General features: G+C 48.9%; 1 protein-coding gene across 1 annotated transcript in view; it reads right to left on the reverse strand.

The window, feature by feature from the left end:
* The window catches only part of COL26A1 (collagen type XXVI alpha 1 chain), a 139,978-nt gene that overhangs the window by 43,204 nt on the left and 77,868 nt on the right, over positions 1-18,906 (reverse strand). The window lies entirely within an intron of this gene.

Below are 18,906 nucleotides of genomic sequence, written 5' to 3' on the forward strand. Positions count from 1 at the left end.
GCTAAGCCCAACAGGCCTGACTCAGAGGGGGTTTGGCAGCTGTGTTAAGGTCAGTGGGGGGGCCCGAAACAGGACAGGAACTCAGCTTCTCCTTCTACTTTTCCATGATCAACCTTCCATCAGCCATTTCTTCAGCTGATTCTTACTGTGCCCTGCTGTGGGCAGGGCTACAGCACACAGTGGCCAATCCATCCAATGTGCTCCTTGCCCTCAGGGAACTTTGAATCTGCCATAAGAGACACAAGGACACCAGACAGCTACTGCAGTGTTCCATGTGCTGTGGTGGCGGTAGTGATGGCCATTTGAAAAACAGGGAGAGGAGACTCAAAACCAGACACGATTTGTCGGTGGAGGCCCTCAGAGTGGGAGCGAACAGGTGAAGATGGCAGGGAAGCTGCTCAGGTGGAGGGGCCAGCACATGCAGAGGCCCTGAGCACAGAATGAGTGCAGCATGGTTCAGGTCAGGATAATTAGAACACGAGCTCCAGTCTGGCCACATAAGGCCCTGAAAGCCAGCTAAGGGGCCTGGAACTTATCCTCAGAAAGGCAGAAGCTGATGAACAATTCTGAAGAGAATAAGAAGCAGAGGGGCTTTACCATGAAGCTTGCGCTTCTGGAAACTTCACTTGCAAAGGCTCCTTCAACGCCCCAAGAGAAACTCAAGCAATGTGTTCACATGCTCACATGATTTTGTAAAATTCAACAAACAAGTGTTTTCTATGTATTCTTTTTACTTAAAAGTCCCTCAAAGTGTATAAGCGTCAGAGCCCATGAACCTAGATCTGCCTGCAGATGATGAAATCAAATTTGGTTGTTAGAAGGTGCTCCAAGCATAGGATATACAGCACCAACAAAGAACCCTAACGTAAACTCTGGACTTCAGGTGATTATAATGTGTCAGTGCAGCTTCATCAGTCGTCACAAATGCACCACTCTTACAGGGGAAGGTAACAAGGGAGGCAACTCTGGGTGGGGGCAGGGAAGTCCCTGTAGCTTCCTCTCAGTTTTGCTGTGAACCTAAAACTGCTCCAGAAAATAGTCTTTAAAAAATTGCAGTTGGAAGGTGCTGAGGGGCTGAGTGCGGGAGGTAGATAAGGTCCACTTTCAGAGAGAAGGGTCTTGCCCACTTCTTCAGACACACAGGTTCTTGGCCTGCAGTGGGCATTCTGGAAAAGCTTGCTGATGGAGGGAGAACTGCCTCTTCCCTTTGGGAAAAGCTTTTTCCCAGCCCTGCACCGAGGTGGACACTGAATGCTGAGGGCATTTCCTACAGGAGAGAAGAAAAGTTCCCATCCCTCCCAACCTCAGTGCAGCTCTTGGCTGACCATCGTGCCTTCTCCCAGGCCCACACCTGACCCCATGGGATGGGGCAGCTGCAGGGAGCTGGTGACAGAGCTCGGCCTGGGACTACCAATGGTATCTAATATTCAGTCTGACATCATCTGGCTACAGTTCCCAGAGACTAAAATTAGGCAGAGAAAATTTAGGATACTGCCTCAGAGTTCCAAAAAAAACAGGGGTGAGGGCCAGAAAACGGATCATAAAAGAATTTTTGTGACTCAGTCCCAGTTAGGGAAAACAGGCATGAGGTCTACTCATGAGAAGAGACTGAGGAATCTTTTATCCCCTCACTATAAAGAGAGACCCAAGCTCCCTGTGCTAACACGCTGCCACTAGGGGTTTTCCGGTTCAGCCCCATTTTACGGACAGACCAGAGAGATGCCAGGCCTTGTCCAAGGTCAGCTGGAAGCTGGCCAAGCTTTATCTTGAGCCCACCTCCTCAGTACACTGCTCTGCTCCCCAAGAACATTTGGTTTCTTCCCCACTTGTGAGGGGTGAGGTAGTTCTGAAGGATTAAATGTGTTTATCCCTAAGCTGAAAATGGTCTGGGGCAGTCTGCTGGGCAGGCAAGTGCCTGAGAATTTGAAAAGTGACCACTAGCCCACGTGAAATGAGGCTCAGCAAGGCTGTGGGGTCTCTCCTTGTTCTATCACTAGCGCTGAAAGCCCTTAGATGCCGGCTTCTTAATGAGCGATCAGGCTACCCGCCAGGTGTTCACAGTCTCTGAACCCTGGGAAACTGTAAACAAGGTTATCTGTGCCTCGGCGTGTTTCAAAACACTCTGTTCAAAGCTTTAATTCTCAGAGTGGGGGGTCCATGGCCCCCCATATGTTAAAACCATTGCCCTGATTGTCCAGTTCAATCCCTCCTATTACAGATGAAGAGCTGAGGGAGGAATGGTTAGAGATGCTGACACACTCATGCAGTGCAACAAGTCAAAAACAGATAGAAAGATGGAGGGGAGGAAATAGCAGGGCAGAAAAGTCAAATGAAGCCAGGGGTAAGGTAAGTGAGGGTATAAAAAATAGAACTAAAGAAACCGCCACAACTGTCAACCAGCAGATACAAATGGGGCTCTAGGCTTTCTAGAAAGTGAAGCAAAGAATCACATGTCTAGGACAGAAACCACCAGCTGCTACAGAATGAACTTGCACTTCTGGCAAAGGTCTGAGGAGTTCCTTCTGGGGCCTCCACAAAAGGAGGGTAGGTGGAGAGGCAGTAATGTCCCCAAACCTGCCTGGCCAAGATCCAATCAGCACTTAAGGAACCTCTCCCAGGGCTTCCCAAGGCCTCACAGGGCAAGCCTGGGTAAGGCAGCACCGTCACCTGTCCTGTGGGCCATTCTACCACCCCCACATGGCTATGGTGAGAATTACAAGAGCGAGCTGGCATGAATCCCAGCCCCACCCCCACACTGAGTCAGGTCCAGTTAGCAGGCGCTCTTTACAGATGTGAATTTTCTTCCTTGAAAGAAAGGAACAGGACAGATCACCGTGAAGCACTGTTGAGAAGGAGGGAGGTGCAGGGTGGGCATCGGTTAGGGTTTGAATTTTCAGATCTCTTTAGCACTGCAGTGTTCCCAGAACACTCCCACCCCCACACCCCCAACAGAACTGTAATCCTGGCAACACAACAGAGACTTGGGTTTGAATTTTGCATTTCATTTCCAACTTGCCGGGCAAATTCTTTCGGAGTTGCAGGATAAATAAACAGGGAGGTGTATGAGAAGACTAGTATGTCCCCCAAAACAGCAGGTTGAAAGTCCAACTTCAACACAAGGTCTGCAGGAGAATGAGCTGCTGAAGGCTGTGCAGACCCTGAAGATTTTCAGTAACTAAACCAAAGGGAAAGGGAAATGTATTTTTTGCAGAAGCCAGAGGGATCAGGAGGAAGTGGGGACAAGGAAGGAGCAATCCCCACTCCACACTAGCAAAGCCAACTTAAAAGTGGCCCACCCAAGACAATTACAACTCAGAACACAGAGCCTTTGAGGCTGCTACACAGTCTCAGTGGTGAGTAAACCCAAGGCTTCCATTTCACAAACAAGGAAATGGAGGCTCAGAGGGAGTATGGCCCTCACCACAGCACACACTGGAAAGTGGCAGAGCCAAGGAAAGAACCAGGTTTTAAAAATAAACTAAGGGTGTCATTATTATTCAATAAGAACAGAAAAGTCTCTTCGATAAATGGCTCTGGGAACACTGGATATCTACGTTCAAAAGAATGACATTAGATTCCCGACCTCATACTATAAGATAAATTAACTTGAAATGGATCAACAACCTAAATATAAGAACTAAAACCATAAAACTCTTAGAAAAAAATACAAGGTAAGTCTTTTTGGCCTTGGATTTAGCAATGAATTCTTAGATGTGACACCAAAAGAGCAAGCAATAAAAGAAAAAATAGATTAATTGGACTGCATCAAAATTAAAAGTTTTGTGCATCAGAGGACATTCATTATCAAGAAAGTGAAAAGACAACCTACAGAATGAGAAAATTAATTTGCAAATCACATATCTGGAAAGGATCTAGTCTTCAAAATATATAAAGGACTCTTACAACTAACAACAAAAAGACAGACAACTCATTTTAAAAAGGAGCAAACATACAGTTCTCCTAAGAAGATATACAAATGGCTAAAAAGCACATGAAAGATACTCAACATTATTAGTTGATAAGGAAATGTAAATCAAAACCACAATGAGCTACCACCTCACATCCACTAGGGGGATTAATAATTTTAAAAAATTTTAAGCAGAAAATAACAAGTGTTGGTGAGGATGTAAAGAAATTGGAATGCTTGTACATTGCTGGTAGGAATGAAAAACGGTTCAGTTGCAATGAAAAACTGTTTGGTGGTTATTCAAAAAGTTAAACATAGAAGTGCCATATGACTTAACAACTCTACTGTCAGATATATACCCAGAAGAATTGAAAACAGGTACTCAAACAACAACATGTACACACATGCTCACCGTTCACAGCAGCACTATTCACAATAGCCGAAAGGTGGAAATGACCCAAATGCCCATGGACAGATGAATGAATAAACAAACTGTGGAATATTATTCAGCCATAAAGGAACAAAGTACTGTCACATGCTACAATGTGGACAAACCTCTAAAACATTATGCTAAGTGAAAAAAGCCAGACACAAAAGATCACACATTGTGATCCTATTTATATGACAAATCAGAACAGATAAATCCATAGAGACAGAATGTAGACTGGTGGCTGCCAGAGGCTGAGGAGAGGGGGAAATAGGGAGAAACTCCTTAATAGATTATGGGAATTTACTTTAAAGCGATGGAAATATTTCGGAATCAGAGAGGTGGTGGTTGCACAACATTGTAAATGTACTAAACACCGCTGGACTGTTTATTTTTAAACGGTTAATTTTATGTTATGTGAATTTTACCCCAATAAAGTATTTAAGAAATAAATAAATAACCAGAAAATGTACTATAAACCACAGGATTTGCTTCCCTAGGCTGGATGGGACCCCATTCCTTCTCAGGCCCCTGAACCAATAAGTCTTCTCCAACTGCCCCACAGAGAGCTCATGCCAGCCTTTCCCCAGAACTGAGCCACAAAAGGACACGTCCAACCCAACAGCTTGGGCTTTGCTCTGCTGCACAGACCCCGCCTCAGGAATGACAGACAAAGTTATGCCCCAACAAGAAAGGATTTTGGTCTGAAATGGTGCCACTTCTGGTTTGAAATGTAAAGTCTTCAATCCCAGGCTTCTGTCTCCTTTCAATAAGGTAACTAACTGCAAACCTCACTAGAGACTTTCTTTCCCATAGGCACTACTTCCTTCTGGTGTGATTTACATAGCGCTCACCTTTCTCACCGGCTGCCTGCAAGCCCAAGGCAGATGTGATATTAGCATGATAAAGCTCAGAGGTTAGCAACTCTCCCAGGGCCACAGAGTGTGTAGCAGAGCTGGAACTTGAGCCCAGGCTTCTGATCCCCAGGCTGGTGTGATGCTTGATGCCCATTTTACTTCTGTCTCTCAGGGTACAATCTCACTGCTCCCACGGGAATGGCCATGATGTCAAGACAAAGACTCAGAGAGCAAAGCCTTGGGCAAGCACCTGCTTTGCCCTTTCTCTTTCTCTGCCCCTAGGGCTCCAGGCCTCACCAACACCCCCAAAGCGTTCTCTGTCCTAGGACTTCAGGACCCGAGCCAGCAGCCCCCAGACCAGCATGCTTCCCCACCTCTTCCCTCAAGGGTCTGACTCTACCCCTGCAATCAGACCCAGGCTCCAACCCACCCCTTTTGGTCTAGGGGCCTCAGTGTCCTCTTCTGTAAAATGGACAATAAACAGGGTTGTTGTTGGTCTTGTGAGAAGACACATAAGGAGCTCACCATAGGGGTCACTTAATGTTAGTTGTTATTATTCACTTTTCTCCTGTAGCTGCCTTTTGTAAAAGGGCTTACCTAACTAAATGACATTTATTAAGAAATATTTAATTTATTTTACCATTTTGCACAGAGATCTCTTATATAATGGCTACCTTGCTTACAATCAGTATTAAAAAGCAAAATGCTCAATACAATTGGACACAGAGGTTAAAGAATTTTACAGCAGGTATGTGATAGAGCTGGGATTCTGTCTCCCAAGTCCACACTCTTAACCACAGGCTAGGGTGTGTTTAGAGCCTCAAACAGCTCGATATCATTGGAGGGTAAGATGTGAGTGGATGAAAGGGGCAGGAGATATGAGGGCCCTTAGGATCTCGCATGCCACACACGAGATGCTTGGATTCAGGACACTGTGCACGCACAACCCTAGGGGGCGCCATCACTGCACAGTCATCATTGATTTGTATATTTATTACAACCGTTTTCCAGCAGATGGCAGTCAAGCGCCTTGAGGAAGGGGCTCCTTTTCTTAATCTGCACAGATACCGTTTGCACTAGTGGCTGTGCTGTTTGGCTTATATCCAGAAGGGTCTCAAACAGAGAAGGAGGATGCTTAATTTCCATCTTGGACTAGAAGCAGCTGAGGCAGTCCAGGTGATAGGTGGATGAGGTCTAACCCAAGAAATGGGCAGGTGCCGGAGAGAGGGGATAGGTTCAAGGGCTGCACACGTAGAGGGAAGAATCCACAGGCCTTAGGGATCCTTGCAACTGGGGCCGCAAGGAGAAGAGACAGTTGGGACTCTAAGGTTTCTGAATTCAACAGCTGACAGACAGAGCGACGCTCGTCACTGAGCAAAGAGAATCATGACCTCTAGGGAAAGGTGACAAGCTGACTTTTCAACACATAGAGGGTGAGGGGACCATGAGAATCTAAGAGGAATATCTGGAGGGTGATTAGAAGTAAAGGAATGAATCTGAGTATATGAGCCATTGATTCGAGATGCTAAGCTCTTTGATTGGGAACCCCCCCCTTCCTCCCCCCCTCCGCGCAGTGTCCAAACCATCTTGCAGAGTTATCTGGAAGGAGCAGGATCTTCCTGTGGTCTTAGAACAAGTCGAGATGAAGCCAGAATGAGCTCCCATCCCACTATAGTGGGACCCTGCGTCACTGTCCCCCTCCTGCGCCAAGATCCTTAAATGTATTCTCTCCATGGGGGCTGCAGATGCCACTTACTAATGAGAAGAAGTTAGTGTTTCTGAGAACAAATGGAGTTCTGATGCCCCCGGAACATTGCAGCTGGGCAAAGGGAAGAAAGAGATCCAGGGTCTCATTGCCTGGATGCAGTGGACCCAGGCTGGCACTGAGGACCCACCTCCAGCTTCTAGACCAGCCACACGGCCCACCCATGGACCGGGGCCCCTTCTCGGCTCCCTTGAACTGGAGAGGCTGTCCGAAGGGGCCAGGAGGGCAGGTCTGGCCGGGGACTGGTTTGGTTTCTGCTGAGGCCTCCACCAGCTCTTTGATTAGCAGCCAAGACATGCTTCTTTCCAAGTCAAAAATAAAATAAAATAAAGCATGTTACAAAGTGATTCCCTCTCCTCCAGCTCATTTTAATGTGGTTTTCAGCATTGGTTTATTGTGAGCAGCCCTGCTCGCAGAAAACATGTGCTTGCAATATGCCTGTCACAGTCGGGATTCCAGGAAGCCGTCCGGCTTCGGCTTCGGCAATCAAGACAAGCAGGAAGGAAGTTAAAGGCAAGTCTTTGAGGATCAGGTAATTGGTGACTCTCAAATATCTGTCCTAAAGTCTCTGAATGGGTCTGCTTTTACCTTGTTCTTTCCCTCTATAAAACCAAAGCTTCCTCCAGCCTGACAGAGGGGAGGGGGAAGAACAGGGTGGGGAGGGCTGGGGGGACAGCCCAAGGTATAGCTTCTCTTATCTTAGGGTCCTCAGAAGTGGAACAAGGTATGAAAGGAAGAGCTCTCCAGCAGGCGATCCGGAGACTGAGAGTCTAGCCTGTAACAACACTCTGTGTTACCTTCCACAAGAGCCTGTTCATCTCTGAGCTGCTGGGCCCCAGTTTCCTCATGTAAAAGAGAAGGTATTTGGCCTAGATGTCGAAAGGTGACTTCTACCTCCAACATTCTCTCATTTCTCTGGGTGGGAGCAGTGAGGCAGGGCTGGTACAATGGTCTGAGCCCCAATTGGATCTTGTGGGGTCTTTGCTATTTGACTCTTCACTTCAACATACCCCCACCAACAAGAAGTCCACTGCCTCTCTGGCAATCTGCCTCCGGGTCGTCTCTCCTTAGTCCTTTGGTCCCAGGTGTGCCCTCTGGTACCACTTCCCACCCATGACAGCTCTTTAGATGTCTGGGGAGCATGGACAAGTCTCCCCTGGATCCATGCCCTTGGCTCGATATCCCCACTCTGCAGCCTCCACCTGCGGGTCTTGGTGTCCAGGCCTGGCCATCTTGGGCAGACTCGTACGAACAAGAGCCAGTTCTGCTAACCACCCCCTTCTGCAGAGTCTCCCAACTGAACTCCTTCCCCCTGGTGACGGCCGCCCTGGACGGAGGCGCCAACGCATGGCTGTGGACGCCGAGGCCTGGCCATCTTGGGCAGACTCGTACGAACAAGAGCCAGTTCTGCTAACCACCCCCTAACAGAGATGAAAGAGGAGAAAAGGCAGAGGAGAAACATTTCTTGAGCACCTATGATGTGCCAGGCATACTTCTCTCCTACATTCTGTCATTTCATGGGTACCCCTGTTTATGGTTGTCTAACTTGCTCAAAGTCGTATAACTCTCACGTAGCACTCAGAAGTATCAGGAGGCAGTGAGCCCCGTGGTCAGGACCTGAATCCAAGTCCAGCCTCACCCTTATTCAGCTGCGTGACCCCGGGCAAGTCACTTAACTTCTCCAAGCCTCAGTTTCCTCATATGCAAAATGGAGATAATAATAGCATCCACTTCCTAGGGCCGTGGTGGGATCTAGTTAATGTATAGCACCTGGCACAGTGCCGGACACAGAGCGTTACAGTTACAGTGCAGTGCTGAGGCACCATGTGACCTGGCTCCACTGGACTCTACCAGAGTGATGGGAGATGAGCAGCCACAGGGCAAAGGACCTCTTTCAAGAGGGAGACCAAGGGTCACATCTGCTTCTTTGAGAGATGATGAAACTTTGTGACCTCTACAAGGCTTCACCAAGGACCAAAGACTCTAAGCCCCTGCTCTCCAGAGCTGGCAGCCTGCCTCACACAGCCTGCGGGAGAGGCCTGGGCCTGGGCATGCAAGCCCCAGTCACAGACACTGCCCTTCCTTTCTGTCCACCTTCCTTCCATTCTATAGAATGCCCTGCCCCAGCTTACCAGAACTTTCTGGGGCCTGGTTCCAAAAAGATTTCAAGGTGGGACACACCAGTGTGTGGTTTCCTATAATCATCACAGTCTCAGGTAATTTCTGAATGACAGGGGAAGGATAAGCACATATACACATTGCGTACACTCATGCACACACACACAGCACACACTGTGGGCAGGGCTGACAATGGCTTGAGTCTCTGCAGGAGTCAGAGAATCTAGATAATCGAGAACCTAGGCACTGGCACCTGGTAACTGGAGACTGTGGGCAAGTGACTGATCTCTGAGCTCAGGGGCCTTATGTGTGTAATGAGTAAGTACTAAAGTCATAAAAACCCTCTCTGCCCTGCTGGTGTCTGGGGCCCTGGAGATGGACCAAAGAGGCAGCAGAGGGCAGATGTTTGTGAATCATATACCCCAGTATGCATGTCAGTTTTCAGCAGCAGCCCTGGAGTCACCCCAACAAATAGAGAGGCTGGAGTGTCTGGCATGGAGAAGAGGGTGGTGGAAACCCCCAAATCAGGAATAGCATGGAGTGGGGAGGGCGCAGAGCCTTGATTCCTAAATCCCAAAGTGTGAAGAGGGGTTCAGCTTGAGGCTGAGAGGTCACTGGCTCATACAGGGCAGTGAGCCCAGAGAGACTGGGAAGTTGGGGTCTACAGGAGACAGAGAGCGGTTTGGTGCAGGGCCACCTCCCCACGTCATGGGCCTGCTGCAGAAAGGGTCAACTGGTGCCTTACACATGGTCACTGTAAATATTCAACAACTATAAAATAGGAAGTGGCAGACCCATAGTAGCTCAAACAGGTTTCTACAACAACTTTAGAGCTGTATTCAATAACCCAAAAGAAGTTGCAGCAATGGGCTCTCTTAGGAGAAGAGCGACACCTGCTCACTCAGTCCTTGGCCCAGCTCCTTGAATAGGTGGCACCCACACTGCCCTCAAACATGAGCTGCGCCTACAATTTCTGACAGAGAGAGTTCCCATATCTAGCCTCGAGGCTCCCTTCTTTTGGCTCTGTGTTTCATGAGCACCTCTACTACTCCAGGTGGGGTTCACGAACCAGCAGGTGTGAAATCTCCCGGGAACTTGTTGGAAATGCCGACTCTCAGGCCTGGCCCCAGACTCACCCAATCTCAACATGAATTTTACCAGGACCTCAGGAGACTCATGTGCAGCAGTTTGAGAAGCGCTGGTTCACACCTATTTTCCAGCCATCAGGGTGGGACAGCTCACCCTGGTGAGGAGGTGGCAGGGGCCGGGGCAGGGGTGGGGGTGGTGCGGGGTGGAGGGTGGAGTGGTCAAGTGGACCTCAGCGGGGACAAACGCAGTCAGTCTGCAGACACCACACAGGTGCCAGCCCCTGGGAGGGAGAGCTCTCTCCAGCGCAGTAGGGCTGCCGCAGGGAGCAGGGGGTGCTCTCCTTAGACGTACTTAAGAAGAGGGTAGACAGCCACTTCGTGGGCATGCCAAGGGGAGGGCTGGTCCCGCAAGAATACATGGGCTGAGGGCCCCAAAGCCTGAGCTGCCCACCCACATGGAGCCAGGGAAGAGGACTCCCGGTCAAGCCACCCCTCCCAGGCTGCAGCTGTTAGGCCCTGTTCATGGGTCCCTGGGGATGACAGGGCTCCAGCCCAACTCCCTCCCAAGCCCTGTCTCCTCCCTGGCAGCTGGCAGCTCCTTAGAAGATTCAGCCTCCGGCTTTGAAGGAGTTTCTGAATAAGGACCAGTTGGTATGGGATGCCCAATCCTCTCTCTGAACCTCAGTTCCTCTATTTGAACAAAAAGGGAATCGGGCCAATGACCTCTAAGGCTTTGGTAGAGGTAATATATCCATCCTGTGTGTGTTTTTCTAGACAACTGCTTTGAACTAAGATTGCAGAATCATGTACGCTATGCACAGACACACACTATGCACACACACAGCCCATATATATCTATGGCCCATCGTGTATACACAGCCCATGAACACATATCCTATGTTCATCTACACTCACACTATGTACACAGCCAGTGCTTGCACACAAGGCACATATACACACCTGGCCCATGCACACACACACACACACACACACTCCATGAACATATGACACCAAGAGTCTGAGCACCACTGTGGACAAAGCCCTGTGCTGGGCACTGTGGGGATGAACCCAATGACCATCATGCCCATTGGAGCATATGGCTGAGCAGGGGATCCAGGCCTGGGGCCAAAACAACAGGCAGAGACACGAGGGCCAAAAAAGAGGGGTGGCTCTTAGCAAACCTGGCTTCCTTCTAGATAGACCAGGGAGGCATCGGGAAGAGATGCCTGGTAAATCTGGAAGAACGGTAGAAATTTCAGACTTGAAAAGATGGGCCATCTCCAAGGGGTGTCACCTCTGAGTTCACATCCCCTCCTAGCCTGTCCGGCCACCACCCCAGAGGGAGGGAGCCGCTGCAGACCCAACAAGGCGGAAGTGGGAGCTGGAGTAGGCTGGGGGTGGGGACGTGTGCAGGTCTCCCTGCCAACAGCTCTCATGGCCACCTTCTCATTTCCTCCCTAATCCCGCAGACTTATTTCAGTTGGCAGATTCCTAAGTGATACTTAACAGCCTCATTTAGATAATCAGGGCAATTTTCTTTTTAATAAGAATAAAAATAAAACACCTCCGGATACGAGGCCTAACTCCTGAGTCCTGCAACAAGAATCTGGTTCTAATGAAGTTGATAGCCCTGCCCCAGAGGCCGGGTTCCATCCTGTAGTGATGCTCCCAGATCAATGTGTGGAGGTGGTCAGCTTATACGAGGAATATTAGAGACAAATGCAACTTAGAAAGGGACCAAAGACTAACTAACACCCCAAAGGAATACCCTGGAAGTCCATGATCATGAGTTTTGCTGTCAAAAGAACCCCCTTTCTCCCCAGATCAGAGGTCTCTGCATAAGGCCAGGTGCAACATGCTCTCGGGCCTCATCATGACCTGGAAGAGATGCTGCCAGCCCACTAGGCCCGGGTCCATGACTCCTGGGCCACCCTTCTATGTCATTCCTGGGCTCATTCACAGTACCTTAGCTTTGGGCATGTCAGCCATTGGAAAGGGAGACTCCCCGCCCCTGGGCATTTTTACACAGCCCTCCTCAAACATGCCAACTCCCAATGGAGCCCCAAGATCTGAGGGGATGCAGGAGGGAAGGGAGTGGTTTATAAAAATAACTCCACTCCTTCTAGCAACATGCAGATCAGTAGTCCAGGCTGTGCTAGGGCCTGGAGGTTGCCTTGCCCCCACAGGCAGGAGGGCTTCCTGAAAAATGAACTTTGGAAAGAGGCACATCTTGTTCTTACCCTCCAACTAGGATAAAGACAGAAAATCTTGGTGGTAAACAAGGGCCTAGCTGCAACTGGCCACTTCCTAGTTCAGCAGCCTTAAGCAAATTAATCTGAGCCTCAGTTTTGTCATCAGTAAATGGGGATGACAATAGTAATAATATTATGTGACATTATTTATTATTATATTATATACTATATAATTACACCTTACATTAATATGAAAAAAATAATATAATATAATGATAACGTCTGATTCATGGCACTGGAAGGACGCCATGAGAAAGCACTTGCAGGCTGCTTTGCACAGTGCCTGGCGGGGAGAAAGAGTTCGCTAATTGTGGTATTGTTTCCATTATGAATCAGGTGTTCAACTGGAAGTTTCCATGGAAGCACCAAGCTGTCAAATACCAAAGTAAATTTAAAAACAAACATCATGCAGAAAGGTCAAAGCAGGCAGCCAAGAGCCTGTTAGACAACTCGCCCCCATGCAAATATAAAAGGGTGCAGAGGATTTTCGAAGCATCATTTGGAGAGGATGGGGTGTGCTGTACAACTCAGAGGTGCCTGCCTCTCACCTCAAGTCTGGTGAGCTGCCTCTCACCTCAAGTCTGGGACAGCTGGTTGGGTCACTCATAGAGCTTAACAGGAGTTCCCTGCAACTATAGGATACTGAGGTGACTTTTGCCCTGGAAATCTAGATGGTGAGAGGTTGGCTGGCTGGCTGCTTTAATGTCAAAACCAACAAGAATTGCAGGATCGGCCTGCACTCTCAGCTTCTCTGAGCAGAGACTCTGTGTCTGCTCCCCTGGACCAGATATGGGCCATGCACACAGTGAGCTGTCCAGGGCGTCGTCTCAGCTCCTCCCAATTTTGATGAACAGGACTCAGCAGAAGTTGGAGGTGGCCTTGGAATTCCTAGACATTGAAAAAGGCATAAGCTGCCAGAAAAAAAAATGCATTTTCCCAGGTAACTGGGGTGAGGAGGTATCCTCTCAGAGAAAAAGGCAGTTGTAAGCATGGCAGCTCTAGAGGAGAAGCTATTCATGAGTGTCAGACGAGTAGCAACTCTCTTACTTTTTGGCCTTGGCCCCATACCTTTGCTCCAACCTGGAGAGACGGTGGCAGTGGGGGCAGGTGGGACGGGGTGCTGGAGTGGCAACAAGACGGAGAAGTTGAGGATGCCCACCTCACTCAGAGCAGCCCAGCCCATGGCAGCCCCAACTGGGGAAGAAGGCCAGTTTTATCTTAAATCAGGTTTGGAGTTTTGATTATGACATGGAAACAGACATTTCTGGTTAATGAATTGAGACTGACTGTGTGAAATGAGACTTACACTGACTGTCAAATGTTCTATTACCTACTAAGGGACCAGAAAAGTCATGAGAAAACCAATTTCTGTTCGAGAATGGGTGTAGAACTCCCTGCCTTAAATAAAGTTTAAAGAGAACATAGGAGACACATCCACAAGTCCCACTTTCCACATACCAGCTGGCATCTGCCGCTGGGGCTTTCCAGTCCCTTTTCTCATCTTCAGGTAGCAGTCTCCCTTATTTCAGGAACAGTCCTTCATCCCCCCCGACTCTGGAATTGTGAGCTGCCATTTTTTTTAATACTACATGGTTCAGTAGAGAGGTCATGTAGGCATGTGACCTCACTGGACCAATCAGAATCCTTCCCTGGGAGTTTTTCCTTCTCCAGCATCGTGAAGAACCACCTTTGTTCTCAGGCCTCAAGCAATAGGGGTATGAATTTGCATCACTCGTGCTCATGCCCTATGGGGGAGAGACTCCTCTAATGAAATGAAGGGGACATACTCCAGGGAAAGACCCAAAGATGAGAGACAGAGAAAGAGATCTGGGAGGAGGGGCAACTCCCTGGTTCCCATCCAGCCTGAGGCCAGCTCCAAGACACCCCTGTGCAGTCTGGTTGCAGGACTCTATGGCATGTGTTATCCTGTCTCTTACAGCTGAAGGCAGGCAGATGAATCCAGCCATCCCCAGAAGAGCGGAGAGGGACCTCCCTCCTACAGGAGTCTGGCTATCTGTAGAATCCTCCTTGCTGGTGGGAGCCAAGGTCACCTCCTTACCATGACAATCACGTTGTGCCAATGACCCTCATCAAAATCCCATTGGGAGTAGGGCTCATTAGCTTATATAGCTGTTTCATAAATATGATGTCACTCTATCCTTCCAACAACTCTGTGAGAAAAGCACAATTATCTCCATTTTACAAATGGGATGGTAAAGTGAGTTGCCCACTGAGAACTGTCGTCACGGGGACTTGCACCCAGGTCTGCCTGAATCCCTGGCTTCCTCATTCCCCAGAGCTGCCTCAGTGGGTACCCTTCCTTCATTCCTGGGGTAATGTCAGGGGCTATAATGGAGGGCAGACTCAATGATTTCTGCTGTCACCCAAGGGCAAATCTCTGAACCTCAACTTTCCCATCTACTAAAGGGGTGATTATCTGGCCTTGCCTTCTTCCAGGCCAAGGGGAGCACATACAGGCACATGGAGAACTATGGAGCCCAGCCTCAGTCCCTACAACTTTGGGGCCAGGATGATAGAGATACATAAAGCCCATGTGTCAGCTCCAGCAAAGAACAAACTTCACACAAAACTGGTCCAAACCGACACGTGAAACAAGCTTCCTTGAATCTGGGTGGGGCCACCTTGCTGGCCTCTCCACTCCCCGCTCCACTAGCCCCTTAGCCATATATGGCAGAAGGTTACCTTCCAGGATACTTGGTCCTGTTATATTCATTCATTCACTCATTCATTCACTCACTCACTCCATACTTGGTCCTGTTATATTCATTCATTCATTCACTCACTCACTCACTCACCCATTCATTCATTCCCCAAGTATTTTTGGAGCAACAAGATACAGCAGGAAACACAGTAGACAAAGTCCCACTCATTCATTCATTCCCCAAGTACTTTTGGAGCAACAAGATACAGCAGGAAACACAGTAGACAAAGTCCTAGAGGGATCTACATTCCAGTGAAAAAGATAATATTGTCAATTATGTAGTACTGGAATGCAGGGAGTGATGAGTGCCACAGAAAGAAAGAAAGAAAGAAAGCAGAGTAAAGAATTCACTCGAGTCTGGGGTGTGCACGATGGGAGAGTGTCCCAGCCGAAGGAAACAGTAAGTGCACAGACTCTAAATTGCCCCATTTGGGGCAGAAGTCAAGTTGAAGAAAGGCTCCACACATCTGAGAACAGATCATAGAAGTGTTTGGCTATAGAAGGCAAATATTCTGAGACAAGGAAGAAGGGGCCTGGGGAAGAGTCAGTAGCCCAAATTTCCCCCCACTTTGTCTGTGTCTCAGACCCCAGCAAGTCCCATCACCACCACTGCTCAACTCAAAACTGAGAGTCCTAATGCCCCCCTCCCGGGATGGCTGGGAGGACACGGAGATCACAGCTACGGGCATAAGTGTCAGCCAGTGGCCCTGTGAGCTCGGGGCTCCCACGGCACAGCACCTCCCACAGAGGCCCTCTCCCCTGGGGCGCCCCTCTGCAGCCCGACCTTCCTGGGAAGGAGCATACCTCTGCTCCCCCAATCTGGAAAGCATTGAGGCCGAATGGCTCCATTTCAAGCGCAATTATTACAAACCCTTCAGGGAATGTGAGTTCCAAAATGAAATCTCTCTGTCAAAACTTTCATTAATGTGCCGTTGCTGCGCGGGGATCGGCTTACACCCGTGCCTGCAAGCGCTCAATGGAGACCAGATTCTCGGGGGTGCCACACATAGGGAGCCAGCACTGGCCTCTCTGCCTACCTCCAGTTTGCAAACCCTCAAAATCCATTTTTAGCCTTTGTCTCTAAAAGACAATAGCCTTTGTGTTAGGAACACGTCCACTCAGATTTCACCAAAACCAGTGACCGACAGACACATCAAGGAAAACACACTACTGCATACGTGTTTCCAAGAGCCCTCTCTGAACTCAAACCAGCATCATGAAGTAACTCAAGGGCATGCAGCATCGCAAGTATGCCACGTGTGTTCCAGATAAGGAAACAGAGCTTGGATGAATGAGATGCAAGGTTTAGCAGGGTACTCAGAGGTAAGGAGAACCCAGGGCTCCCAACCCCATGCCCAGTGCTCACACCACAACCCCAAGCCACTGTGTCCACACCTGGATCTCCTCTCTCAATCACTCTGATGCGACTCTAATGGCCCCCGGGGCAGGATGCCTGGGGAAATACCAAAGAACCCAGCGCAGGAGGCAGTCCTGGGTTTAGTTTTCTTATGAGGCAAACTAAAGGCCTTTGTATAGGGAAATTCCTGAACCAGAAGCCCCAGGTCTTCCTTCCCACCAGTACATGGCTCTTCTCAGATGCACTGAGTGGGAAACACCAGAGCAGTGACCCCATTGTCCCTGCACTGCCCGCCCTGTCTCCCCCATCTGGAATCTTCCTCTTGAAACACCAGCAGAGTCTTTCTGAAATGAGAATCTGAGCTCTACTCACTAACCTTGAATGGCTCCCCATTGCCAACAGGACCGAGTTCAAGTCAGCCTAGGTAGGTGGCATCACCGTGTCCAGCCACAAGTTCCTGCCCTCCACCCTAAGCACCTGTCTCTCCTGCTAGCAACCACATTGGCCAAGCCTTTACTTTGATTCTCAAATGTTGCAGACCCAGTTCAGTAACAAATGAGACCCAGAGGAAGGAAGAAATGAAGGCTTAGAATGATGCAAGTTTTCCCACTTGCATGCTGTGACCCATAAATGTCCACCCCATGGGGATAGAAGCACCAAGGATGCCCTTTTTCTAGGTCTTGCTCTGATGAAGCTGTGGGACCTCTGACACTTGGCAGGTGCATGTTCCTCTCCGCTCATGTTGGGGGCCAGTGACCCAAGCCACTCCTGGTTCCTGAGGCCTGATGGCTCCTGCTGGGTATGGCCTGCTGTCAGCCACTGGTCTAGGGTTCGGCTGGTTTGAGACTCTGCCCAACAGGAGTGCGCTATTCCAGTGGTGGCAAATGGTCTTGGGAAGTGTAATGTCAAGTTTGCCAGGAGATGTGGAGCTGTCAGAAGCCAGGTCATACCGAATATCCCTTTTCTAGTGGGGTGGAAGGCCTTTGAAGGGCCCAGAGTGTCTGAATTTGATGGCACAGCACCCCAGGCTGCCTATAGTGCCTGTCTTCCCCTTGCACCAAATCCCACTGTCAGAGGTCCCCTGGAAACTTGGGGAACTAGACAGCTTCTCTTGGGAAGAAAGGGAGATTGAGGCCACGTGCTTTACATATCCCTGACTACCAGAGCCTTCAGTGCTGGTCCTGACTGACATTGGGCTGTGTTAGGTAGATAATGTTACAGCACTGCGTGCCGGTGACAGCTGGGCTAATGGCTCCTCTTCATGGGCGGCTCCCTGATAGCCTGACATTCTCAGCAGATAGTGTAATGCCTTTTGAAGACAATACTCGATATCTTTTTTTTTCTCCGGGCCAGAATAGTATCGGGGCAATTAATTTCTAAAACCACAGCAGCTCCTTCAGGCTGCATTTGCCAGAAAGAAGGTTTGGAAGCAGTGGGGAAGTCTGGGCGTGACGAGCACAGCCCCTCTCCCCAAGAGATGAGATGAATCACAGCCAGTTTGGGCAGTGCGTGACAAGCACTGATACAGAGAGGGGGTCTCAACCTGCAGTGCCCCGGGCAGCGTGTGCTCCCTGTCAAAGTGCTGGGCCAAGCCAAGTCACATTCACTATTAAACCAGAGCAGCTAGAGGACTGGAGCCGGAGGAGGAGTGAAGCCTAATCCCCACCACACCTTCCTACTTAATTCACTCACTCATTCACTCAACAAACTGTCTGCTTACTATATTCACTTGTCTACATGGTCCAAACCAGACATGAGGTGAAGTACTGGAAATGTGGACAAAACCCAACCATGGCCCACAAAGAACTCTAACTCTGGAGCAGAGGTTATTGGCCGGGGCCCAAGGATAGGAATCAGGAGCTTGTGAACTGTGATGGGACATAGAAAGATGTCTATATTTTCACCAACCTCTAACTAACATTTTTACATTTCTTTCCATTTTGAACGTACCAAGGACGATATCGACAACAATGCAGAAATAGAAGTAGCTGTAGCTTTGTTCCCTACAAAATGCATGGAGTTCACATTACAACGGTTGCAGCTATCTCAAAATATCGTCTACACTCATTACTACCTTGAAAGTCTGGGAGTCATTAAGCCCACTGTTGCATCTTGCTATTGGTGTGTTAGTAAAGAAGTACATGCATTATTCTGTATAAAATTTGTTTTTAATTTTAATGATTATATTTTGCGGTAATTTGTAATCCCGACATTTTATTTCATGCATATTAAAACATTATTCTGAGAAAGAATCTGCAGGCTTCTGCAAACAGCCAAAGGGGTTTGTGGCACTACAAGGGAAGAACTGCTGGCCAGGGTGCACAGTAGTTTTCACACCATGTGGTGAGGACTTTGGCTGATGCAGCAAAGCCACCACTGTAGGACTCCTGGGAGGTCCGGGAAAATTCACAGA

Source organism: Pteropus alecto, unplaced genomic scaffold, assembly GCF_000325575.1.
Source record: "Pteropus alecto unplaced genomic scaffold, ASM32557v1 scaffold68, whole genome shotgun sequence".
NCBI lineage: Eukaryota > Metazoa > Chordata > Mammalia > Chiroptera > Pteropodidae > Pteropus > Pteropus alecto.